Below are 15,296 nucleotides of genomic sequence, written 5' to 3' on the forward strand. Positions count from 1 at the left end.
ATTGTATTATTTTATTCAAAATAAGCTTGTATGAACAAAAAAATCATTTGGTGACTAAACAAAAGGTAATAGCAATTTCAAATAGATAATTGTTTATATAGTCATAATTATTTAAACTTGTTTGGTAAACAGATTCATTTTTTAAATCTCTTAATTATTAATTTTTAGAATATTAACAACTTAGTATTATTTTATTTCAAATAAGTTGATATGAACTAAAATAATTTTTTTTTGACAAAACAAAAGTTCATAATAATTTAAAATAAATACTTATTCAAATAGCCATAATTATTCGATCTAATTTGGTAAACAATTTTTTTTAAAACTTTTTTCTTATTAATTGTTGAAATATAAATAAATTAATATTATTTTCATCTAAATAAGCTTTTATGAATAGAAATTATTGTTTTGTAATAGAACAAAAAATCATAACAATTTGAAATAAATAATTACTCAAATAGTCATAACTTTTTTAATTAGTTTGATAAACAGATTTATTTTTTAAATCTATTATTAATTTTTTAAATATTAATAGATTAATATTATTTTATTTTGAACAAACTTATATTAATAAAAGCATTTGTTTTATGACAAAACAAAAAGTCAAAGCAATTTGAAATAGATAATTGTTCAAATAGTCATAATTATTTGAATTGGTTAGGTAAGTAGAATTATTTTTTTAAATCTCTTATATATTAATTTTTGAAATATTAATAAATTCATTTTATTTTATTCTAAATAAACTAGTATGAAGTGAAAAAATTGTTTTATGACAAAACAAAACGATTTGAAATAGATAATTGTTCATATAGTCTTAACTATTTGAACTAGTTTTGCAAACAAATTTATTTTTTAAATCTCTTAGTTATTAATATTTGGAATATTTTTATATTAGTATTATTTTATTTCAAATAAGCTTGTACGAACAAAAATAATTGTTTTATGATAGAACAAAAGCTTATAACGATTTGAAGAATACAATTGTTTAAATAGTTATAACTATTTAAACAAGTTCAGTAAACAGATTTATTTTTTAAAATCTCTTGCTTATTAATTTTTGAAAGATTAATAAATTACTATTATTTTATTTCAAATAAGCATATATGATCAAAAACAATTTTTATTTGACCAAATAAAAGGTAATAACAATTAGAAATCGATAATTGTTGAAATGGCCCTAATTATTTGAACTGATTCGATAAACAGATTCTCTTTTTAAATCACTTATTAATTTTTGAAATATTAAAAAATTAGTAATATTTTATTTTAACTAAGCTTATATGAATTCAAAGAATTGTTTTATAACAAAACAAAAGGTCATACTAATTTTAAATAGACAATTGTTCTAATAGTCATAATTATTTGAATTTGCTCAGTAAACAAATTTATTTTAAACTTTTTCTTATTAATACTTAGAATTATTATGAACTTAGTATTATTTTATGATGGATAAGGTTTTATGAACTGAAGCAATTGTTTTATGTCAAAACAAATAGTCATAATGATTTTAAATAAATAATTGTTCAAATAGTCATCACTATTTGAACTTGTTCAGTAAACAGATTTATTGTTTCAAATCATTTCCTTATTAATTTTTTGAATATTAATAAATTTAGATTATTTTATTCTGAATAAGCTTGTAAGATATGAAACAAATATTTTATGGCTAAACAAAATGTCAAAATGATTTGGAATAGACAATTATTCTAATAGTTTTAACTATTTGAATTGGTTTGGCAAACACATTTAGTTTTTAAATCTCTTACTTATTAATTTTTAAATATTATTAAATTAGTATTATTTTTAATTGAATAAGTTTCTATGATTAGAAACAATTGTTTTATGACAAAACCTAGATCTTAATGATTTGAGATTCATAATTGTTCAAATAGTCATAACTATTTGAACTGGTTTGGTAAACATATTTTTTTAAAATCTTTTACTTATTAATTTTTGAAATATTAATCAATTAATATTAGTTTATTTCGAATAAGCTTGTATGATAAAAAAAACAAGTGTTTTATGACAAAACAAAGGTCATAATGATTTGAAATAGTAATCGTTCAAATGGCTATCATTATTTTAACGAATTCGATAAACTAATTTATTTTTTAAGTTTCTTACTTATAATTTTAGTAAGTAATAATAAATTAGTATTATTTTAGTCCATTTAAACTTGTATTAACTGAAACAAATATTTTATGACAAATCAAAAGGTTGTAACGATTTTAAATTGACAATTGTTTAAATAGTAACAACTATTCGAACTAGTTCGATAAACAAATTTATTTTTTTAAATCTATTTCTTATTAATTTTTTGAATGTTAATAAATTAGTATTAATTTATTTTGAATAAGCTTGTATGAGCTAAAACAATTATTTTATGACTAAACAAAAGATCAGAACGATTATAAATAGATAATTGTTCTAATAATCTTAACCATTTGAACTAATTTAGTAAATAAATTTATTTTTTAAATCTCTTGTTAATTTTTGAAATATTATTAAATTAGCATTATTTTAATCAAAATAAGCTTGTATGAATAAAACAATTACTTTATGACAAAAGAAAAAGGTCATAATGATTTGGAATAGATAATTGTTCATATAGTCTTAACTATTTGAACTGGTTCGGCAATTAGATTTATTTTTTTTAATTTTCTTGGTTATTAAGTTTTGGAATAATATTAAATTAGTATTATTTTATTCTGAATAAAATAATATGAACAGGACCAATTGTTTGATGACAAAACAAAAAATTATAACGATTTGAAATAGATAATTATTCAAATAGTCAAAACTATTTGAAATGGTTTAGTAAACAGATTTACTTTTAAATCTCTTACTGATTAATTTTCTAAAATATTAATAAATTAATATTATTTTATTTTGAACAAACTTATATTAACAAAAACAATTGCTTTTATGACAAAACAAAAAGTCATAACAATTTGAAATAAATAATTGTTCATATAGTCTTAACTATTTGAACTAGTTTAGCAAATGGATTTATTTTTTAAATCTCTTAGTTATTAATTTTTAGAATATTACTAAATTAATATTATTTTATTCTGAATAAGCTTATATAAATAGAAACAATTGTTTTATGATAGAACAAAAGGTTATAACAATTTGAAATAGATAATTGTTCAAATAGTCATAATTATTTGAACTAGTTTGGTGAACAAATTTATTTTTTAAATCTCTTATTAATTCTTGAAATATTAGTAAATTACTATTATTTTATTTTGAATAAGCTTTTATATTGAAAAGCAATTGTTTTATAAGAAAACAAAAGATAATAACAATTTGAAATAGATAGTTGTTTAAATGGCTATAATTATTTGAACCGATTCGGTAAACTGATTTATTTTCTAAATCTTTTACTTATTAACTTTTGAAATATTAATACAAAATTATTTTATTTTGGATAAGCTTTTATGAACTAAAACAATTGTTTATGACAAACCAAAATGTCATAACAATTTGAAATAAATAATTGTTCAAATAGTCATAACTATTTAAACTAGTTTGATAAAAAGATTTATTTTTTAAATCTCTTAATTAATTTTTGAAAAATTAATAGATTAGTATTATTTTATTCCAAACAAACTTATATGAACAAAAACAATTGTTTTATGACAAAACAAAAGGTCATAATGATTTGAAATAGATAATTGTTTAAATAGCCTTAACTATTTGAACTAGTTGAGCAAACAAATTTAATTTTTAAATCTCTTAGTTATTAATGTTTAGAATATTATTAGATTACTATTATTTTATTTCAAATAAGCTTGTATGAATATAAATAATTGTTTTATGATAGAACAAAAGGTTATTTTTTTAAATAATTGATTTGAAGTATACAATTATTTAAATAGTTACAACTATTTGAATTGGTTCGGTAAATAGATTTGTTTTTTAAATCCCTTACTTATTAATTTTTGAAAGATTAATCAATTAGTATTATTTTATTTTGAACAACTTTGTATGATAAAAAATAGTTGTTATATGACTAAACAAAAGGTAATAATGATTTGAAATAGATAATTATTGAGATGGCCATATTTATTTGAGCTTGTTCATTAAACATATTTATTTTTTTAAATCTCTTGCTTATTAATTTTTTAAATTTTAATAAATTAGTATTATTTTATTTCGAATAACCTTATGTGAACTGAAATAATTGTTTTACGACTAAATAAAAGGTTAGAACGATTTGAAATAGATAATTGTTCTAATAGTCTTAACTATTTGAACTGATTTAGCAAAACACATTTATATTTTATTATTAAATTAGTATTATCTTAATTTGAATAAGCTTATATGAAAAGAAACGATTGTTCTATGATAAAATAAAGATCATAATGACTTGAGATATATAATTATTTAAATAGTCATAATTATTTGAACCAGTTCGGTAAACAGAATTAGTTTTTAATACTCTTATTAATTTTCAAAATCTTAATGAATTAGTGTTATTTTATTCTAAATAATTCTGTATGAATAAAAACAATTTTTTTACAACAAAACGAAAGGTCATAACGATTTGAAATAGAAAAATTTTCAAATGGACACGACAATTTGAACTTCTTTGGTAAACATATTTATTTCTTAAATCTTCTACCTATTAATTTTCAAAATATTAACAAATTAGTATTATTTTATTCTAAATATACTTGTATAAATAGAAAAAATTGTTTTATGACAAAATAAAAAGATCATAACTATTTGAAATAAATAATTGTTTAAAACAATCATAACTATTTGAGCTTGTTCAGTAAACAAATTCATATTTTAGATCTCTTACTCATTAATTTTTGGAATATTAATAAATTAGAATTATTTTATTTCGAATAAGCCTATATGAATTGATACAATTGTTTTATGATGAAACAAGAGGTCATAACGATTTGAAATTGATAATTATTCAAGTAGTTATGACTATTAGAACTTGTTTGGTAAACATATTTATTTTTAAAATTTTTTACTTATTAATTGGTAAAATGTTAATAAATCGATATTATTTTAATACAAATAAGCTTGTATGAACAAACACAATTGTTTTATGACAAAACAAAAAATCATAACAATTTGAAATAAATAATTGTTTAAATAGTCATAACTATTTGAACTTATTTAGTAAATAGATTTATTTTTTAAATCTTTTACTAATTAGTTGTTTGAATATTAATAAATTTGTATTATTTCTATTGAAATAAGCTTGTATAAATAGAAAAAATTATTTTATGACAAAACAAAGGTTATAGTGATTTGAAATAGATAATTGTTTAAAGAGTCATAACTATTTGAACTTAATCGATAAGCAGATTTAGTTTTTAAATCTCTTACTTATTAATTTTGCAATATTAATAAATTAGATTTATGTTATTCCAAGTCAGCTTGTATGAACAAAAACAATTGTTTTGTAACAAAATGCTTTGAAACAGATAATTGTTCAAACATTTATAATTATTTGTACTGGTTATGCCAACAGATTCATTTTTTAAATCCATTACTTACTAATTTTTAGGATATTAACAAATTAGCATTACTTTATTCCGAATAAGATTGTATCAATAGAAACAATTATTTTATGACAACACAAATAGTTATAATGATTTGAAAAAAATAATTGTTCAAATTGTTATAACTATTTGAACTAGTTTGGTAAATAGATTTACTTTTTAAATCTCTTATTAATTTTTAAAATATTAATAAATTAATATTATTTTATTCTGAACAAACTTATATGAACAAAAACATTTTTTTTTACAAAAAAACAAAAGGTCATAACAATTTGAAATCGATAATTATTCATATAGCCTTAACTATTTGAATTAGTTCAGTAAAAAAATTTATTTTTTAAATATCTTAGTTATTAATTTTCATAATATTATTAGATTAGTATTATTATATTCTGAATAAGCTTGTATGAACATAAATAATTATTTTATGACAAAACAAATGGTTATAATGATTTGAAATATATAATTGTTCAAATAGTCATAACTATTTGAGTTGGTTCGGTAAGCATATTTATTTTTTAAATTTCCTACTTATTAATTTTGGAAATATTAATAAATTAGTATTATTTTATTTGAAATAGGCTTGTATGATAAAAAACAATTGTTTTATGACAAAACAAAATATTATAAAGATTTCAAATAGATAATTGTGCAAATGACAATAATTATTTGAATTGATTCAATAAACTGATTTATTTTTTAAATCTCCAACTTCTCAAATTTTGAAACATTAATAAAGTAATATTATTTTATTTTGGATAAGGTTTTATGAACTGAAACAATTATTTTATGATAAAACAAAAGGTTATAACAATTTTAAATAGATAATTGTTCAAATAGTCATAACTATTTGAACTTGTTCGATAAACAAATTTATTTTTTTACACTTCTTACTTATTAATTTTTTTAATGTTAATAAAAGAGCATTATTTTATTTTGAATAAGCATGTATGAACTGAAACAATTATTTTAGGTCTAAACAAAAGGTCAGAACGATTTGAAATAGATAATTGTTCTAATAGTCTTAACTATTTGAATTGGTTTAGTAAACACATTGATTTTTTAAATCTCTTAATTATTAATTTTTAAAATATTATTAGTTTAGCAATATTTTACTTTGAATAAGCTTGTATGAATAGAAAAAATTGTTTATGACCAAACAAAGATCCTAGTGATTTTAGATAGATAATTGTTCAAATAGTCATAACTATTTGAACTGATTTTGTAAACAAATTTAGTTAAATCTCTTATTAATTTTTGAAATATTAATAAAATTAGTATTATTTTATTTGGAATAATTTTGCATGAATAAAAACAATTATTTTATGATAAAATAAAAACAATTATTTTATGATAAAATAAAATGTCATAATGATTTCAAATAGATAATAGTTTAAATGGACATAACCGTTTAAACTTATTTAGTAAACATATTTATTTTTTAAATCTCCAAATCATTAATTTTTAGAATATGAATAAATTAGCATTGTTTTATTTCAAATAAACATGTATGAATAGAAACAATTGTTTTATGACAAAATAAAAGATTATAACAATTTGAAATAAATAATTGTTTAAATAGTCATAACTATTTAAACTTGCTTGGTAAACAAATTTATTTTTTAAATATTTTACATATTAATTTTTGGAATTTTAATAAATTAGTATTATTTTGTTCCACATAAGCTTTTATGGATAGAACCAATGAGTTTTATAACAAAACAAAAGGTTATAATGATTTGAAATAGATAATTATTCAGATAATCATAACTATTTGAACGTGTTCAGAAAATAAATTTATTTTTAAAATTTTTACTTATTAATTTTTGGAATATTAATAAATTTAAATTATTTTATTCAAAATAAGCTTGCATGAATAGAACCAATTATTTTATGATAAAATAAAAAGTCATAATGTTTTGAAATAGATAATTATTCAGATAGTCATAACTATTTGAACTTATTCAATAAATAGATTTTTTTTTCTTAATTCTTTTACTCTTTAATTTTTGGAATATTAGTAAATTAGTATTATTTTAGTTCAAGCAAACTTATATTAACTGAAACAATTGTTTTATTACAAAAGAAAAGGTTATTATGATTTAAAATAGATAATTATTCAAATAGTCATAACTATTTGAATTGTTCCATAAACATATTTATTTTTTAAATCTTTTACTTATTAATTGTCTTAATATTAATAAATTTGTATTATTTTATTTGAAATAAGCTTGTATGAACAAGAGAATTTCTTTTATAACAAAACAAAAGGTTATAGTGATTTCAAATAGATAATTGTTCAAATAGTTGTAATTATTTAAACTTGTTTAGTAAAAAGATTTATTTTTTAAATCTCTTTACTATTAATTTTTGAATTATTAATAAATTAGTATTATTTTATTCCCAATAAGCTTATATGAATTGAAATAATTCTTTTATGACAAAACAAAATGTCATGACAATTTGAAATAAATAATTATTCAAATAATCATGATTATTTGATCTAGTTCAATAAACATATTTATTTTTAAAATTTTTTACTTATTAATTGTTGAAATATTAATAAAGTAGTATTGTTTTAATCTGAATAAGCTTGCATAAACAAAAATAAATGTTTTATAACAAAACAAAAAGTCATAACAATTTGAAATAAATAATTGCTCAAATAGTCATAACTATTTAAACTAGTTCGATAAATAGATTTATTTTTTAAATCTCTTATTAATATTCGAAATATTAATAGAACAATATTACTTTATTCTACACAAACTTATATGAACAAAAACATTTGTTTTATGACAAAATAAAAGGTCATAATGATTTGAAATAGATAATTGTTCAAATAGTCATAATTAGTTGAACTGGTTAGGTAAGCATAATTATTTTTTAAATCTCTTACTTATTACTTCTTACAATATTAATAAATTTATTTTATTTTATTCCAAATAAGCTAGTATGAACTCAAAAAAACTTATTTTATGACAAAATAAAAGGTCATAACAATTTGAAATAAAAAGGTCATAAATATTTGAACTAATTCAGCAAACAAATTTATTTTTTTAATTCTCTTCGTTATTAATTTTTGGAATATTATTATATTAGTATTATTTTATTTCGAATAACCTTGTATAAAGAAAAATAATTGTTTTATGATAATACAAAAAATTATAAGGATTTGAAGTTTACAATTGTTCAAATAGTCATAATTATTTGAACTAGTTCGGTAAATAGATTTAATTTTTAAATCTCTTACTTATTAACTTTTGAAAGATTAATAAATTAGTATTATTTAATTCAAAATAGGCTTGAATTTTTAAATACAATTGTTATATCACCAAACAAAAGGTAATAATGATTTGAAATAGATAATTGTTGGCATGGCCATAATTATTTAAACAGATTCGGTAAATAGGTTCATTTTTTAAATCACTTACTTATTAATTTTCAAATATTAATAAATTATTATTATTATTTTATTTTAAATAAGCTTATATGAACTGAAACAATTGTTTTATGACAAAATAAAAGGTCTTAATGATTTGAAATAGATAATTATTCATATAATCATAATTATTTGAACTACTTCGACAAATAGAATAATTTTTTAAATATCTTAGTTATTAATTTTTCAAATATTATTTTATCTGAAGAAGTTTATATGAACTAAAACAATTATTTTATAACAGAACAAAAGGTTATAACAATTTGAAATAGATAATTGTTCAAATAGGAATTGGTTCGGTAAGCATATTTATTTTTTAAATCTCTTACTTATTAAATTTTGAAATATTAATAAATTAATATTATTTTATTCTGAATAGGCTTGTATGATGAAAAACAATTATTTTATAAGAAAATAAAAATTTGTAATGATTTGAAATAAATAATTGTTCAAGTGGCCAAAATTATTTGAACCAATTTGATAAACTAACTTATTTTTTAAATCTCTAACTTATCAATTTTTGAAATATTAATAAAGTAATATTATTTTATTTCGGATAAAACTTTTATGAACTGAAATAATTGTTTTATGATAAAACAAAAGGTCATATTTATAATAAATAGATAATTGTTCAAATAGCCATAACTATTTGAACTTGTTTGGTAAACATATTTATTTTTTAAAATTTATTATTTATTAATTTTTGAATGTTAATAAATTAGTATTATTTTATTTCGAATAAGCATGTATGAACTGAAAAAATTATTTTATGACTAAACAAAGGGTCATAATGATTTGAAATAGATAATTGTTCTAATAGTCTTAATCATTTAAATTGGTTAGGCAAACACATTTATTTTTTAAATCTCTTATTAATTTTTATAATACCATTAATTTAGCAATAATTTACTCCAATTAAGCTTGTATGAATATAAACAATTTTTTTATAACAAAAAAAAGATCATAATGATTTGAGATAGATAATTATTCAAATAATCATAACTATTAGAACCGGTTGGATAAATAGATTTACTTTTTAAATCTCTTATTAATTTTTAAAATATTAATAGATTGGTATTATTTTATTTTGAATAATTTTTTATGAATAGAAATAATTGTTTTACGACAAAACAAAATGTCATATCGATTGAAATAGATAATAGCTCAAATGGGTAAGATTATTTGAACTTATTCTGTGAACAAATTTATTTTTTAAATCTCCAACTTATTAATTTTAAGAATATTAATAAGTTAGTATTATTTTATTTTGAATAAACTTATATGAATAGAAACAATTGTTTTATAACAAAACAAAAGATCATAGCAATTTAATTAAATAATTATTCAAATTATCATAACTATTTGAACTCACTGGTAAATAGATTTCTTTTTTAAATCTTTTACTTATTAATTTTTGGAATTTTAATAAAATAACATTATTTTATTCCAAATAAGCTTTTATGAATAGAAACAATTGGTTTATGACAAAATAAAAGGTCATAACGATTTGAAATAGATAATTATTCAAATAATCATAACTATTTAAATGTGTTCAAAAGACATTTATTTTTAAAATTTTACTTATTAATTTTTTAAATATTAATAAATTTATATTATTTTATTTGAAATAAGCTTGCAGGAACAAAATCAATTATTTTATGACAAAACAAAATATCATAATGTTTTGAAATGAATAATTATTCAAATAGTCATAACTATTTAAACATGTTGGTAAATAGATTCATTTTTTAATTCTTTACTCATTAATTTTTGGAATATTAATAAATTAGTATTATTTTATTTCAAATAAGCTTATATGAACTGAAACAATTGTTTTATTACAAAACAAAATGGTCACAATGATTTAAAATAGATAATTATTCAAATAGTTAAGACTATTTGCACTTGTTCGAAAAACATATGTATTTCTTAAATCTTTTACTTATTAATTATCAAAATATTAATAAATTAATATTATTGTAATTTGAATAAGCTTGTATGAATAGAAACAATTATTTTATAACAAAATAGAAAGTCATAAGAATTTGAAACAAATAATTGTTCAAATAGTCATAAGATTTGAACTTGTTCAGTAAACAGATTTATTTTTAAAATGTTTTGCTTATTAATTGTCTTTATATTAATAAAATTTTATTATTTTATTCAAAATAAACTTGTATGAATAGAAAATCATTTTATGACTTGCTCGGTAAATAGATTAATTTTTTTTAAATCTTTTAGTTATTAATTTTTGAAATTTTAATAAATTAGTATTCCTTTATTCCAAATAAGCTTTTATGAATAGAAACAATTGGTTTATGACAAAACAAAAGATCATAACAATTTGAAATAGATAATTATTCAAACAGTCACAACTATTTAAACATGTTCAGAAGACATTTATTTTTTAAATTTTTACTTATTAATTTTTGGAATATTAATAAATTTATATTATTTTATTCAAAATAAGCTTGCATGAATAGAACCAATTGTTTTATGACAAAACATAAGGTCATAATGTTTTGAAATAGATAATTATCTAGATAGTCATAACTATTTGAACAAGTTTAGTAAACATATTAGTTTTTTAATTCTCTTACTCATTAATTTTTAAAATATTAATAAATTACTATTATTTTATTTCAAATAAGCTTATATGGATTGAAACAATTGTTTTATTACAAAACAAAAGGTCACAATGATTTGAAATAGATAATTATTCAAATAGTCAAGACTATTTGAATTTGTTTAGTAAATAAATTTATTTTTTAAATCATTTACTTATTATTTGTCAAAATATTTATATATTAATATTATTTTAATGCGAATAAGCTTGTATGAATAGAAACAATTATTTTATGACAAAACAAAAAGTCATAACAATTTGAAACAAATAATTGTTCAATTAGTCATAAAGATTTGAACTTGTTTGGTAAACAAATTTATTTTTTAAATCTTTTACCTATTAATTGTCTTAATATTAATTAATTGTATTATTTTATTCAAAATAAGCTTGTATGAAAAGAAAAAAATCATTTGGTGACAAAACAAAAGATTATAGTGATTTCAAATAGATAATTGTTCAAATAGTCATAATTATTTAAACTTGTTTGGTAAATGGATTCATTTTTTAAATCTCTTAATTATTAATTTTCAGAATATTAATAACTTAGTAGTATTTTATTTCGAATAAGTTGATAAAACAAAAGGTCATAACAAGTTGAAATAAATACTTATTCAAATAGTCATGATTATTTGATCTAGATCGATAAACATATTTATTTTTTAAAATTTTTACTTATTAATTATTGAAATATTAATAAATTAGTATTATTTTAATTTGAATAAGTTTTTATGAAAGAAATTATTGATTTGTAACAAAATAAAAAATTATAACAATTTGAAATAAATAATTGTTTAAACAGTCATAACTTTTTGAATTGGTTTGATAAATAAATTTATTTTTTAAATCTAGTATTAATTTTTGAAATATTAATAGATTAGTATTATTTTATTTTGAACAAGCTTATATGAACAAAAACATTTGTTTTATGACAAAACAAAAGGTTATAGCAATTTGAAATAGATAATTATTCAAATAGTCATAATTATTTGAGCTAGTTGGTAAACAGAATTATTTTTTAAATCTCTTACATATGAATTTTTACATTATTAATGAATTCATTTTATTTTATTCTGAATAAGCTAGTATGAATTAAAAAATTTATTTATGACAAAATAAAAATAATTTGAAATAGATAATTGTTCATATAGTCTTAACTATTTGAACTACTTTGGTAAACAAATTTGTTTCTTAAATCTCTTAGTTATTAATTTTTGGAATATTTTTATATTAGTATTATTTTATTTCGAATAAGCTTGTATGAATAAAATGATAGAACAAAAGGTTATAATGATTTGAAGTATGCAATTATTCAAATAGTCATAACTATTTAAATTGGTTCGATAAATAGATTTATTTTTTTAATTCTCTTATTAATTTTTGAAAGATTAATAAATTACTATCATTTTATTTTGAATAAATATATATGATCAAAAACAATTGCTATATGATCAAACAAAAGGTAATAACAATTTGAAATTGATAATTGGTGAAATGGCCATAATTATGTGAACAAATTTGATAAACAAATTTACTTTTTAAATCACTTACTTATTAATTTTTAAAATATTAATAAATTAGTATTATTTTATTTTTACTAAGTTTGTATGAATTCAAACAATTATTTTATGGCAAAACAAAAGTCATAATGATTTTAAATAGACAATTATTCAAATAGTCATAACAATTTGAATTTTTTCAATAAACAACTTTATTTTAAACTATTGCTTATTAATTTTTGAACTATTAAGAAATTAGTATAATTTATTTTGGATAAGCTTTTATGAACTGAAAAAATTGTTTTATGTAAAAACAATAGGTCATAATGATTTTAAATAAAGAATTGTTCAAATAGTCATCACTATTTGAACTTGTTTGGTAAATAAATTTATTTTTCCAAATCATTTTCTTATTAATTTTCTGAATGTTAATATATTTAGATTATGTTATTCCAAATAAGCTTGTAAGATATGAAAGAAATATTTTATGACTAAATAAAAGGTCAGAACAATAATTATTCTAATAGTTTTAACTATTTGAATTAGCTTGGCAAACACATTTATTTTTTAAATCCCTTATGCATTAATTTTTGAAATATTATTAAATTAGTATTATTTTTAACCAAATAAGCTTCTATGATAAGAAATATTTGTTTTCTGACAAAATAAATATCTTAATGATTTAAGATTGATAATTATTCAAATAGTCAAAATTATTTGAACTGGTTTAGTAAACATATTTATTCTTTAAATCTCTTACTTATTAATTTTTAAAATATTAATAAATTATTATTATTGTATTTCGATAAGCTTGTATAATAAAAAACAATTTTTTATGACAAAACAAAAGGTCATAACAATTTGAAATAGATAATTGTTTAAATGACTATAATTATTTTATCTAATTCGGTAAATAGATTTATTTTCTAAGTTTCTTACTTATTATTTTAGTAAGTATTAATAAATTAGTATTATTTGATTCCATCTAAGCTTGCATTAACTAAAACAATTGTTTAATGACAAATCAAAAGGTTACAATGATTTTAAATCGATAATTGTTCAAATAGTAATAACTATTTGAACTTGTTTGTTAAACATATTTATTTTTTTAAATCTCTTTCTTATCAATTTTTGAATGTTAATAAATTAGTATTAATTTATTCCGAGTAGTTGTATGAATTGAAACAATTGTTTTATGACTAAACGAAAGGTTAGAACGATTTTAAATAGACAATTGTTCTAATAATCATAACCATTTGAACTGATTTGGTAAATAAATTTATTTTTTAAATCTCTTACTTATTAATTTTTAAAATATTATTAAATTAGCATTATTTTAATAAAAAAAAGCTTGTATAAATAAAACAATTGTTTTACAACAAAAGAAAAAGGTCCCAATGATTTGGAATAAATAATCGTTCATATAGTCTTAAATATTTGAACTAGTTCAGCAATTAAATTTATTTTTTAATTTTCTTGGTTATTAAGTTTTGAAATATTATTAAATTAATATTATTTTATTCTAAATAAAATAGTATGAATAGGACCAATTATTTGATGACAAATAAGAAGTTATAATGATTTGAAATAGATAATTATTCAAATAGTGAAAACTATTTGAAATCGTTTAGTAAATAGATTTACTTTTTAAATCTCTTACTGATTAATTTTCTAAAATATTAATAACTTAATATTATTTTCTTTTGAACAAACTTATATTAACCAAAATAGTTGCTTTATGACAAAACAAAAAGTCATAACAATTTGAAATAAATAATTGTTCATATAGTCTTAACTATTTGAACTAGTTTGGCAAATGGATTTATTTTTCAAATCTCTTAGTTATTAATTTTTAGAATATTACTAAATTAATATTATTTTATTTCGAATAAGCTTATATAAATAGAAACAATTGTTTTATGATAGAACAAAATGTTATAACAATTTGAAAATAGATAATTGTTCAAATAGTCATAACTATTTGAACTAGTTTGGTGAACAAATTTATTTTTTAAATCTCTTATTAATTCTTGAAATATTAGTAAATTACTATTATTTTATTTTGAATAAGCTTTTATATTGAAAAGCAATTGTTTTATAAGAAAACAAAAGGTAATAACAATTTGAAATAGATAGTTGTTTAAATGGCCATAATTATTTGAATTGATTAAGTAAACTGATTTATTTTTTAAATCTCTTACTTA

Source organism: Durio zibethinus, chromosome 9 (genome assembly GCF_047325235.1).
Source record: "Durio zibethinus cultivar Kanyao isolate XHJ-2024 chromosome 9, ASM4732523v1, whole genome shotgun sequence".
Classification (NCBI taxonomy): Eukaryota; Viridiplantae; Streptophyta; class Magnoliopsida; order Malvales; family Malvaceae; genus Durio; species Durio zibethinus.